Genomic DNA, 26262 nt, shown 5'->3' on the forward strand with positions numbered 1-26262 from the left:
CAAGAAATACACATTCCATAACATATACTGCCTTCGTTCGATATAACAACTTGTGTATGAATGCAGTGATATTGTTTGTGTCCCGAATAACATTGTTCCTGTGGTTCTGTTATCGGCCTATAAATTTCAGTTGAAGTTCCGTCAATAGCCCCTACTGCAAACGGAAGTTTTCCCCACCCACCTTGTAAGTCCTGCCATTCATCCAAAGAAGGCTAAAATTGGTTGTGGTTTTTTTTTCGTATACTTTTGAATATTTATTAAAAGAGAAAACGTAAATTAAGACTACTAAACAAACTGTTTTCTCGATTGAGATAAAGTTAGATTATAAAAAGTTACCGAAAGGGAAATGAAAAACCACGCACAAAATATTATATATACATGTACATGTAGTTCTTAAACAACAACTTGTTGATTCTCATTCTCCTCAAATAAAAACCTCAGTTGTCAGATCATTTTATGAAATGATGTTTGTTAATTTTTTCATATAAAGGTATATGAAGATGTAGTATCAGCGCCAATGAGTCAACTCCCTATTATAATAGCAATTTATAAAAGTAATGTTCGGCCTTCAACATATGCATGCTTAAGAGTGGCATACTTAAACTATAGTTTAGCACAACGACCAATATTACAGGGGCGGATCCAACCATTATTTAAAAAAGGGGGGTCCAACTACATGTCCCGATTCAAATACATTGATCGTCCGAAAAAAGGGGATGTTCCAACCCCCGGACCCCCCCCCCTTTTTCCGGATCGGCGCCTGTATTAAATATGTTAATTATGGATACATGTTTTGCTTGAAAACTCAATTGTTCAACTTTTAAAATCATCATTAAAGAGATAGCATTTGTTTTGAACGATAGTTTGTATTTACACTTTGAGACGACCAAAGTTTAAATGTTACCTGTAAGTGTAATCGTAATCCTAATCGTAGGTGTATGCGAGTTTTCGCAAATGTCTAATACTAAATAAAATCAATTTCCCACATAAATATGTTTATCTGAGGATATTATTTGTTATAGTAGTACCAGCAACGTCCTTTCCTTCCAAGAGAACGTTTCAACGTGCACAACTTGTAACAATTTATAAAAAGTTCAAACAAGAACAAAATTAAAGTGACCTGTGGTGAACCCTACGCAACTGATTAGAGACATTTTTAACGGTGTTTGTACACGGATCAACACTTTCATGGATTAATAATGATAAATCAACGTATCACAAGCCGTAAAAAAAATACCTTTGTTTGTTAATCAAGACTTCTATGTAAATGTGATTGGTATGAGATGTACAATTAAATTATTATAATTACTCTTTTTTTGAAACTATAATTGTTTAATTTACATTTAAAGATAAGCGAAAGTAGGAGAGCGACATTCACATGATTCAAACCAAAAGGAAAAAATAAACTGTTAACGTCATTGCTAAAAAAAAGAAATCGATGGTGCCAAAAAATAAAACCCACTGAAAAAGTTAGACTGAGCAACACCAAAATGCACAAGTAATTTGAAGTCCAATATTGTTGTTGACAAATTTATGGACAAGTCGTACTATAACAAATACCATCTCCTCAGGAACAGATGATATTTAAGTTGTCTACTTTTTCGGACTTTATTGCAATATTGTTCATGAACACGTACACATTTACAATAAGTGCTATTATGATAGGTTATTTGTGGAAACGGCAGTCGGTAATTCGTTGTTTAATTGACACAAAAAACAGAGAACCAAGCTATGTTGGTAGTACGTTTGTCTTTCGTTTAAAATATGTTTATGAAAGGTAATAACATAAACACTGCATTTAACCTAAAATACAAACTTTTGAAAAGACGTTTAAGATTCATCCGAATACTCGCGAGTACTCGAGTATCATGACCGAGTATCCGAGTATTAGATTTCAGATCTTTTGACATCCCTACTTTTTTTCCAACCAATTTAAGCTTACCAATTTATTGATCATCACTTTCCTTTATATGTCTTTTAACATTCTGTTTTGAAAAAAATAATTGTTACATTTACTTCACATGTATTTCTTTCAAATCTGACATTAATAAAAAGCCATTAAATAAATTCTGTCGAACTTGATAATAAATGTGTAATCAAATATATATGCAAGTCGTCAACAAGTCAAATGACTAGATGCACATATCGTTAGCCATATAAACAACCTGTCCTAATTGAGTGATTTTAAAACTTCTAGCATAGGCGGATCCAGGGGAAGGGGGCCACCCCCCTTTCGTGGAAAAAATTTGGTTGATTATATAGGGAATCATTGATGCATGACTGAGCGGGCCCCCTTAGGAAAAATTCTGAATCCGCCACTGTCTAGACATATATTTACGTAAATAAGGAATGAGTAAACGAAAACAAAATGAAAACAAAACGAATGAATTTAATAAAAGGATGTTCGATGTACAAATGTACGGTATACTTCGGTTTGCTTTAAAAATCTATACGATGCCTTATATTTATCTAGTTTCCTTATCAAAATAATTCAAAATGAGAAGATACATACCTTATAGCTTCCTTTACCGTCGATGCTTAAATGTTTAATGTTATAAAATAATTTAAGCGTCTTTGACCTACTTTACCTTTTTATTCGGAGACTTGCGGTTATCTTCTGTTATGTTTAACGAGAACATTAGAATAATCTAGAATAGAACCCAGATGGAACCAAGAAGTTGGGTTGCCTTAACCAAACAACCCGGATGTTGAACCAGTTACCATGGTTTCGAACCAAAGAACCAAGGTTCAGAACCAGAAAACCCAGATAGAACCAAGGTTTAGAACCAGAGTGCCCGGATATAACCTGATTGCATTCGGAATTCTCATGACTTTTTATACCTTCAATGTATTTTCCACATCATTTATTTATTTAGTATATTTATATATAATTAAAAAAGATAAACATGTATAAAATTATTTTTTTAAATTTTATTTGAAGGTTGTATAGACAATAATAGATCCGTTATATGTTTTTTCACATTAGTGTCCAGTTGATGTCATATTATAACTACATTTCATTTGTCCTACAGACAAAACTGTCATTCAATTTGTTAAATACTTCAGGATAAACAATTGGCATTCATATCTACCCAAACGTAAATGACTTAAACAAAGTCAAATAGGTTGTCAGTCATTTAGGAACAAGATGCACTGTGTAGTGTTACTCGGACATTTAACATATGAGGTTGACTTGACAGAAAATGTTTAAAAAGTTTCCTGATATGCGTGATTTGTACTTTACATTTTTTGTGGTTTGGAAGATATCATAAGTTGTTACTTGATAACCAATATTTGAAGCAGATTCTGATGCCTTGATGTAAGTAGTTTCTCTTTCTTTCTTCATCTCTAGGTTAAGTTGTCATTACAAATAAAACGTTTGATATGGTAATGGAATAAATCCGTGGTTTATATAAATGTTTACAAGTGGAATCATCATCGGCCTGTTGCACCGAAGTAAATATTTGTTTGTATCTAAATATTAAAACATAATGCATACGGTATGGCATCGAAACTAATGGCTAGAAAAAGATTCATGAAATTGATATTAATAAATTAAGAACATTATCATGATTAGCTTATCAACACACCCAGGTAGAAAGCAAAACACATACCTTTCATTGGGTTCTGTTCATGTTGCTGCATCTAGAAAAATAAAGAAAAAAATTGGACTCAGTATTTTACATTTCTTGCGAAAAAGATTACAGCTAAAAACAAAAAAATATTTTAGATATAAAATCTGTGTATTCCATAATGGTTTTAAATGTTTAAAGGTTAGTTCTTTATTTTAGGAATTAATATTTTTCTTTCTTAACTGCGATAAGTTCTATCGTATATGTAAATGTGTAAACAATAGAGGTTATTATTCAGAAATTAGGACTCAATAAGTAAGAATGGAAATGAAAACAAACTCGATCGAACAGCATAAAACAGCCACAGATCACACACGACTTCGTTTGATAATATTTCTCAATAACATTGTAGAAGAGTCTGTTGCCATAAGAAGTAAAGGTCCGTTAACTATATATATCAATGCAATGTCATTTTAAATGTTACATAATTACATATAGACCATTGGATATCACTAAGAAGTATATATGTGGCAAAACTAAACAAGTGTTCTTCATTTCACTTTCAAATTGCAATAATATAATGTTATAAGTAAAGGCGTATTACTCAGTTTTAAATTTTGAAGGGGAAATAGTGTAAAACAGAACTCGGTCGAATCTGTAATATTTGTTAACATTGCGGTAATTTTTTTTTTACTGCGAATGGGGTCTTCACACTAAACCAATTGGATGTTGGATGTGTTTTGTTTGATATTTTAGCCTTAGGGACATTATTTTTCTTATCTAATTTGGACACGTTGTTAGTAACTGCAATCACTATAAGATCTTTTCTTAGTATTTTTGTTGTTGTAGGGATATAATGATACACATCAAGCCTGTGTGTTGACGCTTGTGTTCGTGATCATATTGATATGAATGCAACCCTTTCTAACTAATGTTCATATGTTGTTCATATGCATAGTTGTAAGGGTGGTTTGGCGCCCACAAACATGTTCATCACTGACTCTTTCTAGACGTGCCTAACGCGGGGAGTATATAATTTAGTGGTTGTCGTTGGTTCCATCATGTAGGTCATACTTGGTTTTTAGTTTATTGTAATACTGTTGCTATTTTTCTCACTTGAGTTGTTACCTGTCGTTCTGTCCTTTTGATTCGGCACGTCAAACACTTGTTATTGTTTTTAACTAGCCTTATACAATAATTGTTGTCAAAACAAAAGTTATGTTTTTAAGGTAACGAATAACTCGTGGTTGATTCGCCTAATTCGTAATACTTATCTTTGCTGGCCTTCCATCGATTAGCTTATTAAAAAGTGCATTCATTCTTTGAACACGAAATGATAGAATTCTCGGATTGATAAAATAATGATAAGGAAAAGAATAGAACTTTATAATCGAGCACCATTATACCTTTTAATAATAAATTAATGTCAACCTGGTTTGGTTTTGGTTGCCAGGTTTCACCGCTGCCCGATTCATAGGCATATACGCTAATCATGTATGTACCCTTTTGTTAATATGTTTTATGTAACACCTACGATAGTAGAGGGCCATTATGTTTTCTGGTCTGTGTGTCCGTCCGTAAGTCTGTTCGTCTATCCGTAAGTCCGTCCATTCATCCGCCTGTCCCGCTTCATGTTAAAGTTTTTAGTCAAGGCAGTTTTTTATGAAGCTGAAGTCCAATTAACTTGAAACATGTTCCTTATAATATGATCTTTATTATTTGAAGGCAAATCAGACTTTGATCCCAATTACAGTGTCCACTGAACATAGCAAATGAAAGTGCGAGTTTCAGGTTAAAGTGTTTGGTTAAGGTAGTTTATGATGCAGTTTGAGTCCAATAAACTTGTAACTTTGTACACAGGTTCCCTATAATATGATCCTTCTAATTGTAATGCCAAATTAGTTTTTTTACCTAATTTTGCGGTCCAATGAACATGGAAAACGATAGTACCAGTTGGCCTCCTTATACTTTAGACACATTCTTGTTTAATTTTGGTGTAACGTTAAAACAACAAATTAATACTGGGACTCAATATCTAATGAATACCTAGACTGGAACTCAATATCTTTGTATGTCTAGACGTCCCCTCATTTGAAAAAAATTGAAACTGGCATCTACAATGTATCATTCTCCTAAACGTGTTCGCAACGTATTAGTTTTATTTTTCTTATATTGAAAAATAATTAATGGTAACCTTAGTATATTGATTGAAATCAATAAATTTTGAAGGTAAGAAAAGTGTGCACCCAAAGATGTCTTGATACACATCTCTTTATTAAACGACCGAAATTAAGGAATAGTGTCTAATAATTCAATCGAGCGTGTCAAAGTCTTAATATCAAAACATATCTTTCGATATCCATATACATGATTTTTTTTATCAGAAGAAGATCATAAAAATCATGTTCCTTTGATTCGGATCTTTGTACACAAAGAAAGGTTGGTGAGGCGTTGAGAACATTTGAAGGAAAAATATGGTCATGTGTTTGAAAGAATTTAATTGTAACAACGTTTTCCAGAGCCGTGCTTTATATAACATCATAAACGTCATGTAAGGTAGCAAGTTAAGGGAACAGATGGGTGGATATTCTACTTATGATACGTTCTTAATACATTAGTGTCATAGTGAGAAGTATGGACAACCGTTGAAATATCTGTGGAATTTGTATTGTACAGGAATTCAACTACTAAGAATTCTTTGGTTTCAAAAACTATTCATTTAAATTGAGAATGGAAATCGGGAATGTGTCAAAGAAAGAGACAACAACCCGACCAAATAAAAAAACAACAGCAGAAGGTCACCAACAGGTCTTCAATGTAGCGAGAAATTCCCGCACCCGGAGGCGTCCTTCAGCTGGCCCCTAAACAAATATATACTAGTTCAGTGATAATGAACGCCATACTAATTTCCAAATTGTACACAAGAAACTAAAATTAAAATAATACAAGACTAACAAAGGCCAGAGGACAATAATACATAAATAACAACAGACTAATAGCAGTTAACTGACATGCCAGCTCCAGACGTCAATTAAACTGATTGAAAGATTATGATTTCATCATATGAATATGAGACACAATTCTTGCCGTTAGGGGTTTAGTATCATACCATCATGGCATATATGAGAAGAACATAACCCGTGGCATGCCAACAACTGGTTTTTGAATGAATGTGTTTAGTTCCGATGCAAAGACCCTATATGTGAATCAATATTAACGCCAAAATATGCAATCTTTAATGACCTGACAACAGTATCGTAACTATATCCCTTCTTAATAAGTCTATTTAAAGGTTTTATTAGTTTATATAAAAGACCGGGGTTAAACATGTTTGTGAGATCTCAACCCTCCCCCTATACCTCTAACCAATGTAGAAAAGTAAACGCATAACAATACGCACATTAAAATTCAGTTCAAGAGAAGTCCGAGTCTGATGTCATGTACTACAAGCATCAGGAATTATACACACGCTGGAAATTTCTTCTTTCTTAAGTTGAATGTTTGCTTTGTTTTGCGTAGTTTGATTCGCCTTAAACAAAGGAGAATAGCATGTGTATGTATTTTATCAATATCGATGTTTGAAACAAACTACCCGTTATTTGAAATCTGAATCGCGGATGATATTGCGTGTGTTCTATCTTTTCAAAACCGTAATGTTGTCCTTCTCTGGGGGCATATTTTTTATTTCGGTTTAATTTTTATCACACTATTTTCAATGATCTATTTTGTATGTTCTATTTTAATTTTGTCTGCCTTTTGAAGTACATTAATTATACACAAAGAACACTCTATCAAGATGCATTGTTCCATTTAAGAAGTGACAATCGCAGCGGTATTTCCCCCTTTCCTGTCTCGTTTTATATATATTTTTTCTCACATACAAAAACGATAACTGATGAGCAAAGTATATTGATAAAATACAAAATATTATGATAAAACAAAATAGGTACCCAACAACCTCCTGATAATATCTCTTAATTACATTGTTAAAAAAGCAGCTATTCTACTTTGTGTCTTTTTAATATATCGTTCTGGTCAAAGTACTAAATCAAAATCACCGCCAGCAATAAAGACTAAAGTACCCTGTGTTAATAAGAATAATCTTTAAATCATCTTCTTTTGTTTCGACAGGTTTTATATTCGCAATCACTGGCGGAGCGTTTTAAAGATTTACACGATACATACTATTTGTAACAATGGTCACTGCGACGAAGGTTTTGTTTTATATACAACTCAGATAGTCTGTTAGAATATAATTGGTTATTGTTCATATAATTTTAAATTCTACAACAACAATACAAGTTAAACAAATGTTTTTGACTTGTGATTTAATTAGAAGTATGAGCAACTGTGTGAATATTTGCGTAAATTAAACTGTAGTGGGATTCAACTGTATGCTAAATAAAATAGCAAGTGTTTGATATGAAAATCATGAATTGACGTCAACCATCGGGAAATACATATGCGGAAGGTTCCCATTTTCCTAAGTTAAATGTTTGTTTGTTTTTTCATAGCTAAATTCACCTCCAACAAATGTTGAAATGTTATCAATATAGATTGTTGTGTACGATTTAACCGTCATAGACCATCTGAGTCGTAGATGGATACGTTTGTTCCGTTTTTCAAAGCCACAATGTTGTCCTTGTTTCCTCTAGGGCTATATGGGATTTATGTTGAATTCGTATTACTTTATTTCTAGTGTTCTATTTTGTTTTTTTCTTTTGAAATATTATTAGTCTTTTAATTTTAACATGAAGAACAGGAAAACGACACAATTCACTCCCTATCTAGATACATCGTCCCTGTTTAACAATTTGAAATTGCAGCAGTATTCCCCTCTTTCTTTCCTCGTTTTATATATTATTTTTCCCACGTGCCAAAACAATCACTTATTAGCTTAGTATATAGATAGAAAACAAAAGATAAAGAAAAAATAAACTACCCCATGGGCTTCCTGATAATATATATGAATTACATTGTTCATTTAATCTCAAGCAATTTAGACTAAATAGCCCATGTTAATACGAATAATCTTTAAATCATATTCTTTTGTTTCGACACATTTTATATTCAGAATCTCAGATGGGGTGTTTAAATCATTAAATATCGCTTGTCATCTCGATAACTAACACGTCGTTTTTGTATTCTTATAAAGCAGAATTTTCCCAAGGGCTTGTACAGAAAGGAGAAAAGAAAGAGCCCAGTCTCTTACTTTTACCGTTCGGTATATTGATGAAGTACTTTCTCTTAGTAAAAATAGATTAAGTGTTCACTAACATTTAATATACCCAAGTGAACTTGAAATTAAAGATACAACCGACACAGAGATATCTGCTTCATATTTAGACCTTAATCTCGAAATGACTGCTGATGGTAGTTTGAATAACAAAATTTATTACAAACGCGATGATTTTAATTTTCCTAAAGTCGACTATCCAATTCTGTGTAGCAACATCCCAGTGGCACCAGCATGATGAGTAATTGAATGAAAAATGACGAGTCCAGAACCAATCTTATATATACCAATACATTCTTTGTATTTTTTTTAATTTCTTTTATTATTCTGTTTTGTTCAATTTGATGTGTTCTTCTATATAGATATGTTCTTGATTTTGTGTTGGGTGTTTCGGTTCAGGTTTAACATCCAAGACTTTTCCTCATCAGGTATCCCGAGCTTCTTCAATATAAAAATCTTTAGTCTAGAAGGAAAGTTCACAGCATTTATGTGTATAGAATTTAATTTTTTGGATATTCGGATACGACATTGGGTATTTGTATTGATGTATTGTATTATAAAGTCAATTAATTAATCATGTTAATGTTTCGATATAATTACTGTCTTTCAAGTTCTTGCTTTTTCTGTAATTTGGAGGACGTGAGTAGGTCCTTTCATTTTTTGTGTCTTTTATATGCTACAATTGGAGGTTTTGGAAACATAGAATATGTTGTTTTGTTTTGTTCAATTAGGAGCCAATGTTTTTTTTTATTGTTTTATTTAGCCCATTAAAAGAAGGATTAAATTTCGTGGCTAACACTTATGGAGTCATTTCTCTTTTGTTTTAAGCTTGTACCTGAGACAATCTTTTCTTTCCTAATGCAATGCCTTTCTTATAATGAGGTTAATGTCCTTTTCTGAGAATCCCCTGAGGAGAAGTTTTGTTTTGAAAGTTTCAATTTCATTAAGTGTATCATTTTTGTTATTGGATGATCTTATAAAACGTAATATTTTTAGCAGTAATAAATCCATTGAACACTGAAGATGGGTAAGCTTACATTCTTTCAAGATACTGAAAGTTAGCAGTAGGTTTACGGTATAGTTTTACGTCTAATATATTATAATTAAGGAATCTGTTTCCTTTAAAAAATGTGACGTCAAGAAATTCAATGCTAGTGTGTGAAATTTCATGCGTGGATTTTATTAACGGTTGTATCTTATTTACAATGTTTGATAATTGAGCAAGATTATCTTGCCTAGAATTAAAGAGAATGAATCCATCATCTCTGTATACAGATAACAATTTTATGTTTTTCTTAAAACGGGGATAAATCACGGATATTCGTTATGATTTCAAACATTCTTAAGTCAGCTAATGATGGGCTCATTTAAGTTCCCATTGGAATTCCACATGTCTGTCTAAATACTAAGTTATTGAATTCAAATTCATTATTGCACAGAATGTATTGAAGTATTCTTATGAAGTCCTTTGTTTAGTGGTAGAGGTATTTCATTTGTAATTCGACACATTTTGCACCAGGATCTGTCAAAAGTAAAATCACAAAAATACTGAACTCAGAGGAAAATCAATTTGGAAAGTACATACTCACATGGCAAAATCAAAAAACAAAACGCATCAAAAACGAATGGACAAGAACTGTCATATTCCTGACTTGGTACAGACATTTTCAAATGTAGAAAATGGTGGATTAAACCTGGTTCTATAGCGCTAACTCTCTCACTTTAATAACAGTCTCATCAAATTCCGCTACATTTACATGATGCGTGAACAAAAAAACTGATTGTAGTATTTCATCGTGTGTTAAGGAACTGTACATACTAGTTATATCAAAGGTGCACATAATTATGTCATCAGGTGCCCTTAATTGCTATATTTTGTTAATAAATGAGGTTGTGTCCCGTGTATAAGTCCATAATTAGCTTACTACTGGTTTTAGGATGAAGTCCATAAATTGACCATTTTTTTTTCTATCGGACTATTGTATAATGATACAATGGGTCTCCCATGAATATCTATATGTCTTAGGAACTCATTGTTTGTTTTGATTTTATTTCTCTATCATCATGATTAATTTTGTGAATTTTTGGCAACATGTAGAGTCGACCGACTTGTACATTGGTATAATTGGCTAGGTATTTATATGTTATATCGTCGATACACTCTTTCTAGTGTAGTTGTTGAATCATTTTTTGTATAGTATCGGATATTTTGTTCGTATTAAATTCACGGATTTGTTCATAGCATATACTGTTATTCAAGAAGTTAAGTGTTTGTTTTATATACATACTTTTATATAAACTAATAAAGCCCTTAAATAGACTTATTAAGAAGGGATATAGTTACGATACTGTTGTCAGGTCATTAAAGATTGCATATTTTGGCGTTAATATTGATTCACATATAGGGTCTTTGCATCGGAACTAAACACATTCATTTAAAAACCAGTTGTTGGCATGCCACGGGTTATGTTCTTCTCATATATGCCATGATGGTATGATACTAAACCCCTAACGGCAAGAATTGTGTCTCATATTCATATGATGAAATCAAAATCTTTCAATCAGTTTACTTGACGTCTGGAGCTGGCATGTCAGTTAACTGCTAGTAGTCTGTTGTTATTTATGTATTATTGTCATTTTGTTTATTTGTTTTAGTTACATCTTCTGACATCAGACTCGGACTTCTCTTGAACTGAATTTTAATGTGCGTATTGTTATGCGTTTACTTTTCTACATTGGTAAGAGGTATAGGGGGAGGGTTGAGATTTCACAAACATGTTTAACCCCGCCGCATTTTTGCGCCTGTCCCAAGTCAGGATCCTCTGGCCTTTATTAGTCTTGTATTATTTTAATTTTAGTTTCTTGTGTACAATTTGGAATTTAGTATGGCGTTCATTGTCACTGAACTAGTATATATTTGTTTAGGGGCCAGCTGAAGAAAGCCTCCGGGTGCGGGAATTTATCGCTACGTTGAAGACCTGTTCGTGACCTTCTGCTGTTGTTTTTTCTATGGTCGGGTTGTTGTCTCTTTGACACATTCCCAATTATCATTCTTAATTTCATTTTATCAAGAACAACGGTAGATGAATTTTTGTCAGCTTTCCTTATAATTATATTATCATTAGAACGCAAGGTTTTGAGTGCCGCTCTTTCCTGTTTAGAAAGATTATGTCTAACTTTGTTTATTTGAAATCTTCATATTTCCATCTTTGTGGCAAAGCGATAATTGTCTATTGTGTTGTTTGCTAAGACGGGTTTTAATTTGGGTGGATATTGTATCAATTTCTATGAAAGGCTCTCCCTTGACACCATTTGCGAGTATGGTCTTGAGGAAACGATGATAGTCCGTGGGAAGGGGACGATAAATGGCTGAACCGTGTTAATAGAGAGCATATCTCTTGCACGTTAGAGAAACCATTGTAGATTTCGAAAAAGAGTAGGCTAATGCCGCTACAAGGCAGCACTCGCACCCGCAAAGTGGAAAGGGATTAATATAAGTTGCAAAACTTGTTTCCCAATCCACTATAAATAAATATGTTTAAACTAATAATTTATAAGCTAAGTATATTGATAAAATACAAAAGATTATGATAAAGTAAATTGTTTACCCTACAACCGCCTGATAAGATACCTTAATTAAATTATTAATTAAGCAGCTATGCTACACGTGCTATTCGACCCTGTGTCTTTTTGATATATCGTTCTTGTCAGAGGAATAAATCAAGATCATCGCCAGCAATAAAGACTAAAGTACCCTGTGTTAATAAGAATAATCTTTAAATCATCTTCTTTTGTTTCGACAGGTTTTATATTCGCAATCATTGGCGGAGCGTTGAAAAGATTTACCCGATACATACTATTTGTCATAATGGCAACTGCGACGAAGGAATTGTTTTATTTACAACTCAGATAGTCTGTTAGAATATAATTGGTTATTGTTCATATAATTTTTAATTCTACAACAAAAATACAAGTTAAACAAATGTTTTTTTCCTTGTGAATTAAGTATTAGCAACTGCATGAATATTTGCGTAATTTAAATTGTACAGGGATTCAACTGTATGCTAAATAAAATAGCAAGTGTTTGATATGAAAATCGTGAATTGACTACAAGCATCGGGAATTACAAATGCTGGAGATTCCTATTTTCTTAAGTTTTTCATAGTTTAATTTTCCTTTAACAAATGTGAGTTTTCTATGTATGTTATCAATATTGATATTTGTATACAATTTGACCGTTATCGACCATATGTTTCGTTGATGAACACATGTTTGTTATATTTGTCAAAGCCACCATGTTGTCCTTCTTTCCTCTAGCGCTATTCTGTTGAATTCGTTTTACTTTATTTTTAGTGGTTTTTTGGGTTTTTTTTTTATTTTTATTAGTCTTTTAATTTTAACTTGAAGAACAGGAAAACGACACGATTAACTTCAGATCTGGAACAATCGTCTCTTTTTATTTGTATTTTTGGTTGTCTGTTTGTCTTTTTAATTTTTAGCCATGGCGTTGTCACGTTGTCAGTTTGTTTTAGATTTATAAGTTGGACTGTCCCTTCGGTATCTTTCGTCCTTCTTTTAAAGAATTTGAAATTGCATCAGTTTTTCCCCCTTTCTTTCCTCGTTTTATATATTATTTTTCTGACATGCCAAAACAATCACTTAATATTTGCTAAGTATATAGAAAAAAAAAAGATTAAGATAAAGTAAATATATCTGAATTAAATTCTTTTGTTTCGACAGGTTTTATATTCTGAATCACAGGTGGGGCGTTCAAATCATGTTAACGATAAATATCGCTTGTCATATCGATAACTAAGACGTCGTTTTTGTGTTCTAAATGGCTTGTACAGAAATTAGCCAAGTCTTTTAATTTTACCTTTCGGTATATTGATGATGTACTGTCTCTTAATAAAAATAGATTCAGTGATCCCTTACATTTAATATACCCAAGTGAACTTGAAATTAAAGATACTACCTACACAGATAAATCTGCTTCATATTTAGACCTTAATCTCGAAATGACTGCTGATGGTAGTTTGAATAACAAAATTTATTACAAACGCGATGATTTTAATTTTCCTATAGTCAACTCTGCATTTTTGTGTAGCAACATCCCGGCGGCACCAGCATATGAAGTATATATGTCTCAATTGATACGTTACTCTAGAGCTAGCTCAAAGTATGTTTATTTTGTTGACTTACAAAGATACTGAGGATTCATTAATTTTCGTGGGTATCAATTTTTGTGGATTGTTGAAAATTTGCATATTCGTGAATACTAAATTTCGTGGTTTTGCTTATCTCTGTATACAAAGCCTTCAGTTTATTCGTTGAACATTTGAGTTCGTGGTTCCAATGAATCATACTGAATCCACAGTAAAGCTGAAAAAGGTGCGTCAAAAATCGAAATGAAGTAGTTGAAAATTTGCAATCCATAGAAACAAATGAACTATCGACGAAATAACAAAAGATGTATTTGTATGTTTGAAATATTGAGCGGTTGTGTTGTATATCTGTAAAGCTTATTTACATAGTTTTGGCTAGTAGATCCAAATACTGTTTCCTACATGTAATACTGTTATGTATGTTATGGTTGCTCACCTTTTTGTCAATAAAAATGTAATCAATTTCAATTTGTTAAGATTGTTGCAAAACCAGGTTCGGACAAAAATCGTCCGAACAACTTGCAAGTTATGAACAGTTTATTTGCGTTATACATCTAAAAATAAAATTGAGAATGGAAATTTCTTATTTAAAAATCTTCTTTTTGAGAACTATTTGTGTGAAGTTTTATCATTTAAGTACTGCTTGCTTAAAGAGTATTGTGAATAATAGTCAACGATGAATAAAAGTCAACGATAAATCTTACGGGGCGATGAATCATATAATTATTATACAGTACACTACAAAATATAATATAATATATAATAAGTCTTAAAGGGTACAACATCACAATAAAATAAAGATACAATAAACAAATGTCAGATATTTCATAGAACAGATATCAGTATGATCAATATGTAAAATGAATATTATAGTTATTATAAAACTATCATAACCTTGCAATTTATAAAAATTTTTTTTTAAAGCGAACATTGGAGACGCCGGTACAATCTTAAAATTTCCAAACACGATATATGTACATTTGGGTTCAATTCCAACTATGTCATATTTTCTACACGTGAAACGTGTTTCATTATAACAAGAATACAGATGTTTGTGTTTTAATCCATTCATTTATCAATGGACTTTTTATTATATATTTTCATTCTTCTGAAATACCTAAATATATTCAGTGGGAATGGTAATGTTTGATTGAGTTGAAGTCCAATCAACTTTAAACTTAGTACAAATGTTCCTTATGATAAGAATTTTCATATTTCATAGCCAAAGCAGATTATTGACCCCAATACAGGGTCCACTGAACATAGAAAATGAAAGTATGAGTTTCAGATTAAAGCTTTTGGTCAAGATTATTTTTGATGAAGTTGAAATCCAACCAACCTATAACTTAGTACACATGTTACCTATGGTGTGATCTTTCTTATACAAATGCCAAAATTGATTTTTTTTACCCAATTTTAAGGTCCATTGAACATAGAAAATTATAGTGCCAGTGGTCATCCGTATACTTTGGACACATTCGTGTTTAATTTTGATGTAACGTTATAACAATGAAAATATATGGAACGCCACAGCTGCCTCATGATAAGAATAACCATGTCATTAAAGTTAGAGATATATTTTCTATACTATAAGGACATTTGACTATAATACTCTGTCAATTCGCTGTATCACCAAGATACATTTATATACTATAAAGACATTTGACTATAATACTCTGTTAATTCGCTATATCACTGAGACACATTTATATACTTTAAAGGCATTTGACTATAACACTCTGTCAATTAGCTATATTACTGAGATACATTTATATACTATAAAGACATTTGACTATAACACTCTGTCAATTAGCTATATTACTGAGATACATTTATATACTATAAAGACATTTGACTATAACACTCTGTCAATTCGCTATATCACTGAGATACATTTATAAACTATAAAGACATTTGACTATAATACTCTGTTAATTCGCTATATCACCAAGATACATTTATATACTATAAAGACATTTGACTATAACACTCTGTCAATTCGCTATATCACTGAGATACATTTATAAACTATAAAGGCATTTGACTATAATACTCTGTCAATTAGCTATATTACTGAGATACATTTATAAAATATAAAGACATTTGACTATAACACTCTGTCAATTCGCTATATCACTGAGATACATTTATAAACTATAAAGACATTTGACTATAATACTCTGTTAATTCGCTATATCACCAAGATACATTTATATACTATAAAGACATTTGACTATAACACTCTGTCAATTCGCTATATCACTGAGCTACATTCATAAACTATAAAGGCATTTGACTATAATACTCTGTCAATTAGCTATATTACTGAGATACATTTATATACTAAAAGGACATTTGACTATAACACTCTGTCAATTCGCTATATCACTGAGATACATTTATAAACTATAAAGACATTTGACTATAATACTCTGTTAATTCGCTATATCACCAAGATACATTTATATACTATAAAGACATTTGACTATAACACTCTGTCAATTCGCTATATCACTGAGATACATTTATAAACTATAAAGGCATTTGACTATAATACTCTGTCAATTAGCTATATTACTGAGATACATTTATAAAATATAAAGACATTTGACTATAATACTCTGTCAATTCGCTATATCACTAAGATACATTTATATACTTTGTACTATAAAGACACTTTGATAAAACACGGAGCTACCTTTTCATACTATTCTGTCATTTCACTTTGTTATGAAGATAATATTTCATACTATGCAGTTATCTTGATATAGCACGGAGCTTCATTTTCATACTGATTTGTGTGATATTGAAATGGCATAATCGGCTCAGTATATTATAACTATACATTTCCATACTATACAATACTCTCGATATAACATGAACAATTTTGTTATACTATTATGTCATATAACTATCTTATAAAGACATATTTCAATATCAAGCTAACAATTCTTATATCACGGGGTGTCGTCTATATACTAGTAGACTATTTGATTACACTATAAGATCATTTCATCATACCATAAGACCATTTCATCGTAATGAAGTTAACAAATCTATGCTGAAAGTCGGTAAATCTTTATTTTTCTATCTACATTTTACGAACTTATCTAGCGGTTAACGTATACACATCTTTGGGTCTTATACGCTAACCTTTTCGTATAAGAATGAATGAATATTCTAAAATTTAAGTGCAACCTGAATTATAACAAACAATTACATTCATACATACAAGTGATTTTCAGCCAGCCAAATAGGCTTACGATCTAGTCTTAGATGCATGATTTTTTTAATTAATTGTTAGTGGCTTTGAACTAGTACTAGCTGTCAGATAACTTCGAGTACTCTCAGATCTGTTCCTTGTGTCTTTTTGTTGTTGGGATGTACAAGTACCCGGCCACGTTCACTTGTATTTGTGTGCATCTGATGAGTTAAGCCTTTTTCAACTGATTTGTATGGTTCGTTCTTATGTTGTATTGTTATACCACTGTCTCGTGTCAGTTGGAGGATTGGGATCCCGCTAAAATGTTTAACCCCGCCACATTATGTAAATATGTGCCTGGCCCATGTCAGGAACTTGTAATTCAGTGGTTGTCGTTTGTTTATGTATTACACATTTGTTTTTCGTAAATTTTTTTATATATGAATAAGGCCGTTAGTTTTCTCGTTTGAATTGTTTTACATGGTCAGTTCGGGGCCGTTTGTAGCTGACTAGGTATGGGCTTTGTTAATTGCTGAAGGCCGTACGGTGACCTATAGTTGTTAAGTTCTGTGTCATTTTGGTGTCTTATGGACAGTTGTTTCATTGGCAATCATACCACATCTTCTTTTTTTTATATTATGATGCACTGTACATTAAGTGTGATTATTTATTGAAAATAAAATATATAAATAAATATAGTTCGTAAAATTAAGATTTTTGAAATGGTATTTTATGGTGGTTTGAATATCGGCATATTTGAAACAAGTAATGCATGCTGAATATGTGAATAGGTAGTAGATTATGTCAGATTATGTATGATATGATACAACAATGTTCCCATTACTTGTTAAATAAAAAGCCCGGTATTTTTTTTTCAGCCGAAAGTCTGGGTGTTCATGGCTGTGTTTCTACTCACAAATTTCCTCTCTTCAACACTTTGGTAGGAAATTTCTAAACACACCAGATGAATCCAAACCATAATGGAAAAAAGTTACACTTTCACATACGCATCTATTAAAATCTTATACATTTTAAAAATCTTAATTATATGAACTATATTTATCTATATATTCTATTTTCAATAAATAATGATACTTAATGTACAGTGCATCATAATATAAAAAAAAGTAGATGTGGTATGATTGCTTCCTCTATCAAGAAAATCATGATAGGAAATCAAGCACGGGAATATCGTATCCATTGGGAGATATATACCCCGTTTGCAGGTGCTGCTGGAATGTTGCTACTTAGAAATGTAAAGTTCACAATTGGAAAGCTGAAATCATCTTTTTGTAGTAAAGTTTTGTTTTCAACCGACCCTCATTGTCAATTTCTAGATGTAAGTCAAGATATGAGGCCGACTTAACTGTATCTGTAGTATCCTTAATCTCTAGCTCGATGGGATAGATGCGTTTCACATAGTCACCAAATTTTGAATTATTAAGTGAAAGAACATCATCTATATAGCAGAAAGTAGAGTTAAAGGATATTGCTAACTTCTTATCTTTCTTCCTGCATGAAGTCAGCCTCATAATAATAAAGAAACAAGTCGGCATTTATATATAAAAAAAAATGAACGAAAAACAAATATGTAATACATAATCAAACGACAACCACTGAATTACGACTCCTGACATGGGACAGGCACATACATACATAATATGGCGGGGCTAAACATTTTAGCGGGATCCCAACCCTCCAACTGACATGGAACAGTGGTATAACAGTACAACATAAGAACGAACTATACAAATTAGTTGAAAAAAGGCTTAACTTATCAGATGCACAACAATACAAGTGGACGTGGCCGTGTACTTGTACATCCCAGCTACAAAAAGACACTAGGAATAGATCTGAGAGTACTCGAAGTTATCTGACAGCTAGTGCTAGTTCAAAGCCACTAACAAATAATAAAAAAAATCATGCATCCAAGACTCAATCGTAAGCCTATTTGGCTGGCTGAAAATTACTTGTATATATGATTGTAATTATTTGTTATAATTCAGGTTGCACTTAGATTTTAAAATATTCATTCATTCTTATACGAAAAGGTTAGCGTACAAGACCCGAAGATGTGTATATGTAAACCGAAAGATAAGTTTGTCAAATGTAGATAGAAAAATAAAGATGTATCGACTTTCAGCATAGATTTGTTAACTTCATTTTACAGATCATTATGATTTTAACATTAATTTCAGTTCAAACATCTGCCGATCTGGACTGTCTTTCAGCTTTAAGTTAATAATAATATCCAAGAATGCGGCTAAATTATAATGGGTACGGGGAAAGTTGGTACGGGATACGGGTTACACATTTTGCAGTGTACCGGTACCTATCAGAATGATTTACAAACACGTGGTTTAAGTAAACTATCCTACAAACAAGTTGCTTTAATGATAATCAAAATTTGGCGAAAAGAATATATGCTATCTTTTTGTTTTCGTCTTTTATGTTATTTAGTTTGTGCTTGTTTATTGGTTGGGGTACCAATCTGTATGTGTCGCCTATCTAGTCGAAACTAAGTCTTTTCAATTTGCTGAGGGCAAATGCAACATAAAAGTCGATAAATTCATTCATCTTGAAAGCGATTCCCTGAGGTCCGCAAAAAGATTTCCTTCACGGCCTTTTTTTTTTACAATCGATATTGCTGATGAATTTCGCGGGGAATTTTCGCCGCTATTTATAGCTTTGTCTTATGGTACGCTGAAATGATCTTATAGTGTAAGCAAATTAGTGTAAGCAAATAGTCTACTGGTTTATAGATGACACCCCGTGATAAAAGAATTGTTAGCTTGATATTGAAATATGTCTTTATAAGATAGATATATGACACAATAGTATGACAAAATTGTAATCATACGTTTTTTGATTGAGTTAAGTCTGCTAATTGATATTTTATCGTATGTTTTTATATGTTGTGATGTTATGCTATTGTTTCAGAAAAAGGGAGAAGGTTTGGGCCCATTAAAACGTTTAATCCCGCTGCAAATATTTGCACCTGTCCTAAGTCAGGAATCTGATGTACAGTAGTTGTCGTTTGTTTATGTAATATATACGTGTTTCTCGTTTCTCGTTTTGTTTATATAGATTAGACCGTTGGTTTTCCCGTTTGAATGGTTTTACACTAGTAATTTTGGGGCCCTTTATAGCTTGTTGTTCGGTGTGAGCCAAGGCTCCGTGTTGAAGGCCGTACTTTAACCTATAATGGTTTAATTTTTAAATTGTTATTTGGATGGAGAGTTGTCTCATTGGCACTCACACCACATCTTCCTATATCTATATATCGAGATGAGTGTATAGTAAGAAAATGTATAGTTATAATATACTGAGCCGACAACTAGGTATGAGAAAGTTCCTTAATGTTATATTAAGATGTCTTTATAGTATGAAATATATTTGTATGCCATTGCAATATCACATAATAGTTTAGCAAATTGACAAATCAGTATGAAAATGTAGCGCCGTGCTATATATCCAGATGTATTCATAGTTTGAAATATCTTCATAACAAAATGAAATGACAGAATAGTATGAAAAGGTAGCTCCGTGTTATATCAAAGTGTCTTTATAGTATATAAATGTATCTTAGTGATACATCGAATTGAAAGAGTATTATAGTCAAATGTCGATATAGTTTATAAATGTATCTCAGTGATAAATATAGCGAATTGGCAGAGTATTATAGTCAAATGTCTTTATAGTTTGTAAATGTGTCTTAGTGATATAGCGAATTGACAGAGTATTATAGTCAAATGTCGATATAGTATATACATTTGTAAATGTAACTTAGTGAGATAGCGAATTGACAGAGTATTATAGTCAAATATCTTTATAATATAGAACATTTGCTTCATGATATATCTCTAACCTTAATGACATGGTTATTCTTATCATAAGGCAGCTGTGGCGTTCCATAGACTTTCTAACATGATTTATGAAGTTAGAAGGATTGATTATATGGGCGTTTTTCAATAAAAACGTATTTTCTTGTCCCAGCCACTTTAAAAAAATGTGTTTGATCTTTGAAAGTAATTTTTTGTGCAGTCAGTACATTGAATTAGATTTAACATTTTTAAGCAAAGAAATAGATGATTGATAAGATATTGACTCCTGAATGGTCCAAAACAACCAAAATGGCATGTCCCTAGACCGCTTGTTCAACATTCATACTCTGGAATATCGTACAAAAATGAAGAAATAAATGTTTTTTTACTTTACATAAGTTCTTTAATAATTCAAAAGTATGTTCAGAGCCAAGTTATTTTAATAAACAGCTTCCAATATAGGTTTTTTTAATTTCAGAAGGTGTGTCCCTAACAAAATGTCCACTACTAAACGAATTCATTAAAATTTGCAAATAAACAGTTTTTCTAAAATCAATGTAATTTTTGTTTACAAGATATATAAACATAAGGGTATTACAAAGGAAGTGATGCTTTTATAACGGCAATTACATTGTTGGTAAGACAAATTGAGCACATCAAATGGACCAGAGTGATACCGTATTTTTGATTATGTCCACTACGAAACGGGTCAAATCTCCTTCAGTATCTGGTTTTAAAATTATGAAAAAAATATCAGTGTACAGCTTGATAAATGCTTTGATGAATACAATCAGTCTTGTTACTATTGCAATATAGGGATTGTGGGGAAAAAACAAAACATGCGAATACGTCCCTTACGAAACGGTCCCCTACGAAACAAGAATGGGAGGAAAACGTTTCGTAGGGGACATTACCACTACCATGCAGTCTTTTTTAAATCTTTTTTCAATTATATTCGTGCAAAACAAATAACAAGGGTTAGTTTCATGTAACTTTTCTTATGTTTTTATTAACATATAATAGGGTTGATGTCAACTACGAAACTTTTTGTCCATTACGAAACGGTTTTGTCCACTACGAAACGCAGCAAAATGTCCACTACGTAACATGAGTTGAACCTTCATGTGTGAAGTACTGTCTAATCTTTATCGATAAAAATGGTTTTCCAATTCAGACAAAAATGATATTTGTCTAGTATTTAAAGTAAACAATTTAGTATGTCTATCGGAAACATTTCAAATTGCAACAATTATGTGTGTTTAGAAGAAGTTTCGTAGGGGACAAAAGTCCCCTACGAAACAGAACACAAATTATGAAAATAATATCATTTTAAAGATTATTTAAGATTGCACTTTTTGTTTTCAAACAGGTCTATTATAGAGGTATTCAAAATAACTCTTGAAATAAAATTTTAGACAAGTTGATTTTCCATATTTTTTTTTAGGTCTGAAAAGTACGCTTTTATTGAAAAACGCCCATCTACGCATACTTTGTGAGTGAAAGTCTGAGGTAATTTATGCCGTAAACATGACATGTATTGCTCATTGTTGAAAAACGTACGGTTACCTATAGTTGTTAATTTCTGTGTCATTTTGGTCCCTTGTGAAGAGTTGTCTTTTTGGCAATCATACCACATATTTCCTTTTTTATATTGTCAATTCTTTATTTTCTGATAATTTGTTCAGACCTAGATCTAATTGTAAGATTAAATATATCTTTTACAATGACACGTCATCATTGTATACATATATCTTGGACAGCTAAAGTAGCAACCATTTTATTTTCTGATTGGGGGGGGGGGGTCTTTGTATTTTTTTTACATTGAGCCAAAGTAGCTTGTAATTCATTTCCATGCAAAATAACCTGTAATCTTTTCCAGGCAAAAATACTTGTAATTTTTATCAAAAACATTTTTTTACGTAGTGATCCGAACCTGCTAGGAGGGTTTGGGTCCTCCCCCTACCCCTAGGAAAATTTTGAAAATTATACCATATTCATTTTCTTCAATAACACATTAATATATAGTCCAAAAAGAAATCTGTTGTTATATAAACTAATGTGCCATTTCAAGTAACTCAATTCCCTCCCCCCTCCCCAAAAATCAAATGATTGCTACCGGAAAAGCAGTTTACGATTTCGGTCTAAATATATGTAAAACATACTTAAGACTTGCTTGCTTGGTTTGCCTAGGCATAGTAATTGATTCTATATTTCACCCTGCATAACCCCGATACAGATGAAACCGGACGTTGACGCGTTCGAGTCGAACACGCCGTGTCACACTGAGTTCTGACAATAAAAGAATAATACTTTTAAAGAAAATCCAATATCTTTTCTTCGAATATTTTGCTCCAATATATTCTTTGCCATAATACCCATGAGTTACTAAAAGGTTTTTCATATATGTTACAACTTTATATAAAAACATTAAAAAACGCACGACGATATCAATGATAAAAAGTAAAAACACAAAAATATCGAACTCCGAGGAAAATTCAAAAAGGAAAATCAAAAATCAAAAGGCAAAATCAAAAGTCCAAACACATCAAACGAATAGGTAACAACTGTCATATTCCTGACTTGGTACAGGCATTTTCTAATGTAGAAAATGGTGGATTGAACCTGGTTTTATAGCTAGCTAAACCTCTCACTTATATGACAGTCGCATCAAATTCCATTAAATTGTCAACGATGCATGAACAAAACAAACATACTCAAAGAGTAAAAATGTCAAAAATAGGGGAACAACCTGCTTGGTATTTTTAAACATTCAAAAATTAATGTTTCTCGTACCTCAAAGCTTTTTAAACATACATTTTTGAAAATTTCATACTTAATATCAACTACCTTATTAAGATCGTATCTATATGTTGTGTCTAGAAAAAGAAAAATACACGTTTTAAATTGTCTTTATTTTCATGTTGTGTACGCTTCGTTGTCATTACACCTTTTTGTACTGTACGCTTCGTTGACACAATATCGCGTTTGTCAATAGCTTTTGCATGTATTAAATTATACTTTGGTATGATTAAAACTAATATGCATGTTAGAAAAAAATATTTTACCAACATTTCATGCAGACAGCAACCCATAATAACCGTTTTATTGTTGTAACACTCTTAATCTATGAATCTCAGAGTCGAGTCCTAGTGGGTCATAGATTACAATATATATCGAGAGTTACATTAAGGCTACAGAATATGTGTATACAATGACTACGTAACTTATAGCCATTAATAGTAATTCAGTTTCTTAAATGTGAAGATGTAAAAATTAAGAGATTATTTTTAAGGTAGAAATATAAAGATTGTGCTTAACTTCCTCGAACATTACAGTCTTTCTACTGTGATGGCAAAATCTAAACGATTCGTAATTCTGGTTACTAAAAGCAGCTTAATGTCTTCCCACCCATATGCATTTATTTCAAATTTTGATTAACTATATATTATTAGATTGGTCACTTTGGTCTTCTTTTCCGACCCGCAGTAAAACCTGACCGAAGTTGGCCACCCGTTTAGTTGTGTGGGATGTAAAAGTACGCAGTCGCGTCCAATCAAAATGGGAATACTAGATCCAATGTCTCGTGAAGAGAGAACACCACTTTTTACCAAATTCTTCCATAAAATTAAAAAAATTAAAAAAATTGACATTGAAATTGAACAATTTCATGCATTTTATTACGTCTTTAACTAAAACCGTTGAATATATATTAACTAATACTTTCGATACATGATTTACCTCCTAGTTGTAATTCGCTTTGAAATAACTATCAGTTATTTAATTACCCCTTTGTCGATATTTTTAAAAATGTATATGGTTTTGGTGCCTTGTACCGACATTTTGAGTTGAGCTAATGTCAACTGTACATGTTTTTTTTTTATCATGTTGTCCTTTTACGCGAGTGTCTCGTGTAAATGAGAGGGTTGAGGGCTCGGTTGTTAAATGCGGCCGCATTATTGTGTGTGTCGGTCCAACGTCAGGAGCCTGTAGCACATTGTTTATACAGATCTGTCTTATTTTTCTTTCTTTTTTAATACATAATTTTTAAGTTATCAATATATAACCGTTAGTTTCCTCGTTTTATTTCACATGTTTTTTTTATATATATCGGTGCCTTTATTTAGCAGACGATATAGTATAAGTTTTCCTCATTGTGAAATGTTGTATATTGGACTATAATAATTGTTTTATAAATACACCCATTTCATTTAAACTTAGATGAAAAGTTGTCTCATTGGTCATCACGTCACATCTACAAAGCTTTAGATGTAAAGAAAAAAAAACAACTAAAATAAAGCAATTGGAATGCCATGTTAGTCATTCAGCAAACTAAGTCCAACGAGATCCTATGTCTGCTTTCGTCTAGGCGAATTTGGACAAACATCGGTATTTGGAAGAGCCTTAAATTGTGAAAACTAAGTCATTTTATTGACTGAACTATACTTTCTCTGGAATATACTTATTAACTGTTCATTTCATCTGGAATAACGTTGAAAGTCCCAATTTTCAATAGAAACATTCCTATCTGATGTACGTTGATTAAACATTGAAATTTTGGCTTTGCATGACTGACATTTTTAAGTTCAACCTAATTTGACTAAGTTAACAGATAAAATTTACAATAAAATACAAAAAAGTGTCGTCGAAACCATCTCGATTACCTTAACAAGAAAGTGATTTGTGACGATTTTTGTCAACGAACTGTACAGTGATTATTTAAAAACGCACAACGAACGCTACACATTGGGTGGAACGAACAATACAGTAAAAGAAAAATTATTTAGTATGATATTGCGTTTATTCTAAGTTTTACAGACCATTTGAAGGCACGCAGTAATGCAACGTATAGTTATTTATTATTGCCTAAGGTATTAATACGCAAATGTGTATTTACGAAAATATATTCAGCATTGTTTATCTCATACAACGTATGAAATTGCACTATGTCTGTGCGTTTTGCATCGAGCAGTTTTATCAAACGTTCTATGCAATATCTAAAACTCACAACAACTGTATAATTGAATAAATAAACTATCATGCACATTGACATATTCATATATACTCGCATAAGTTCTAGAGAGGGACTCGAAATTGTTGTCATCCAAAAAGTTGTCCTGATTATCGCTTTGAACGCGTCAACGTCCGGATTCATTTGTATCTGGGTTATACGGGGTGTATTTATGCTCTCCATTTTTATGCAAAACCTTTTACATTTTGATTTTTATTGGTTATTGTTGAAGGTAGTACGATGACGTAAGGTTGT

This window comes from Mytilus galloprovincialis, chromosome 12 (genome assembly GCF_965363235.1).
Source record: "Mytilus galloprovincialis chromosome 12, xbMytGall1.hap1.1, whole genome shotgun sequence".
NCBI classification, from domain to species: Eukaryota; Metazoa; Mollusca; class Bivalvia; order Mytilida; family Mytilidae; genus Mytilus; species Mytilus galloprovincialis.